Below are 2510 nucleotides of genomic sequence, written 5' to 3'. Positions count from 1 at the left end.
TTACAGGTGGGAAAAGAGAACAGCTACACTTGGTCATAAAACGTTATTGCCCATAGACCTGTAGACTCTTGGGCACAGCTCATTGACATTTCAACAGTCTTTGTTTGTTTGTGTTTTGTGTTTTGTTTTGTTTTTCGAGACACAGTTTCTTTGTAGCTTTGGAGCCTGTCCTGGAGCTCGCTCTGTAGACTAGGCTGGCCTCGAACTCACTGAGATCTGCCTGCCTCTGCCTCCCAAGTGCTGGGATTAAAGGCCAACATTTCACCATTCTTTTTTTTTTTTTTTCTTCAGGGGAGAGCGCAAACACAGTCCCCCACTCCCACAAATTATGCAGTTGAGTTTCCCCGCATTTGGGGAAATCACAGGGGTCAGCACATCGGGATAAGCCTCGCCCTGGGAAAACCATCTTTGTGATCATGGTATCTCCCCTGCCAGGTAAAGTATTCAACATTCTTATTTGAAATATCTTTATATAAAAGGATCACCATCTCTCCATAGACAAACTTCATGTCAAGTTTTGTTAATTATGCTGGCATTCTTTTTATTTATTTATTTATTATTTATTTATTCATTCATTTATTTAATGTGCATTGATGTTTTGCCTGCATGTATGTCTTTGTGAGGGTGCCAGATCCCCTGGAACTAGAGTTACAGACATGTGTGAGCTGCCATGTGGGTGCTGGGGATTGAACCCGGGTCCTCTGAAAGAGCAGCTGGTGCTTTTAACTGCTGAGCCATCTCTCCAGCCCCTGTGCTGGAACTGTTAACTCCCAGTGTCGACAAACTTCAACCAGACCCTGGGATCGGGGACTTCCTTCCCTGCCATTTTATCCTGCCTCCACTAGGCCCTAAAGAGCACCAGGCAGCACAGGTCCTGGAGAGCACTAGGGAGTGAGTCCAGCTGTCGACACATGATGGGCCTCACCCAGCATCACTATCCCTGTGGCTATCTTCTTCGTCCCTCCAGAATGTCCTTCACCAGGGTCAGGGCCTGGGGTATGCCAGGGCTTCACAGACCACAGACTGTACTCAACAGTGCTGATTGTGATTCCTAAGGCTCTCGGGTCCAGAGCCCTGTCCTTACTCCAGTTGTGTCCCGGAGTCTGGCAAGGGCCTGATGCATGGTTAGAGTTCAGTGCTTACTTGTTGAATGAATGCATGAATGAATGGTGACCAGGTGAATGAGGGAACAAATGAGGGTTCGGATATGTCATCTATTCCAGATGTTCAGTACAAGGACGCATCGCTGAGGGCCCATAATGTGCCAGCTGATTGGGTTTGGGGAAGACAAGTGACAAGGTCGAGCTTGTGTCCTGAAGAGCTGACAGGGAGAGAGACAGGCAACAGCAGTCCCACACAGACCTCCTTTCAAGCCATGCATCCACTCCAGTGAGTCCTCTGCCCCTTCTAGGTGTGGCTCAGATCAACGCTACAGCACCTGGGTTTGTGGAAGCTGAGTATTAGGGCATGCCCACAAACCTCATCTGGTGACCACACCCTTGGGTGACATCCTCCCCAAAGTATAAGTAGGGCTGTGCTCTCTTCCGTTTCTAACCGACAGAGGATGTCCAAGGTGACAGTGTGTGTGGGTTGATGTCACATGAAGTGGGACAGCCATCTTGAGAGGAGCCCTTGCTGACCCGAGGGAAGCAGGCATCCAAAGAGTAAGAGACCATGGGACAAGGAAGTGAGAGAGGCCTTTGGCTAACAGTTGGATTCTGTCAACAGCCTTGTGAGCTTGGAGGCAGATTCTCCTCCCTAGGTGAGCCCCAGGTGAGACTGCAGGCCCAGCTGGTATGACCAGCATTGTGCTTACTGCCTTGTGAGGTCCCACGGTGCAGGAGGGCTCCTGGCTGAGCTGTCTGTGCTCACAAAAACGTCCCGACCCTCAGAAACTGTGAGTTAGCAAATATCTGTTGTTTTAAAGCCATTAAGGCTGTGGCCACCTATTCTGCAGCAGCTGGCCACAGATCCATCATCTCATCCTCCTTAAAGATGTGGGTCTATCATCCATCCCATCCTCCTTAAAGCCACTGATCCATCACCCTACCCTCCTTAAAGATATGGATCCATTGTCCCATCCACAGCCATGGATCCATCATCCCATCCTCCTTAAAAACATGGATCCATTATCCCATCCACAGCCACAGGTCCATCATCCCACCTGCCTTAAAGCCATGGATCCATCATCCCATCTTCTTTAAACAGCCTCTTCCCAATTTAACTACCTGGATGCATCTTCTTTGGTGGAGTAGGCATGCTGCCCTTGGCTTTCCCAGAATTCCTTTCTTTTTCTTCTTGCATACTCCATTTTCAAGTGGGAAACCAGTCCCCCTGCTCCACTTTGGTGCATTTTATCCCTGTGAAGCTGCCTTTGCTCTGGGAAATCCAGGCCTTAACACAGGACCCTGGAGTCCATCAATCAGAAGTCTTCATTCACTTGGCTATGATTGAGCAGCTCAAGGCTGAGCAGGTGGCCCAAGCTGTGCTCTCAGAGTTAACTCTGGACT

The 2510-nt window shown here is 49.2% G+C and overlaps 1 non-coding gene across 1 annotated transcript; it reads right to left on the bottom strand.

Moving 5' to 3' along the window:
- Nucleotides 1–288: 288 nt before the first annotated feature.
- On the bottom strand, nt 289–444 carry LOC131897253 (U1 spliceosomal RNA). The gene has a single exon (XR_009375614.1). It is a non-coding gene; the product is annotated as a U1 spliceosomal RNA (small nuclear RNA).
- Between the last annotated feature and the right edge of the window lie 2066 nt (nt 445–2510).

The sequence above is a fragment of the Peromyscus eremicus genome, chromosome 20, assembly GCF_949786415.1.
Source record: "Peromyscus eremicus chromosome 20, PerEre_H2_v1, whole genome shotgun sequence".
Classification (NCBI taxonomy): Eukaryota; Metazoa; Chordata; class Mammalia; order Rodentia; family Cricetidae; genus Peromyscus; species Peromyscus eremicus.
Note: the sequence above shows the minus strand (reverse complement) of the source record. Positions and strands in the feature narration are given on the sequence as shown.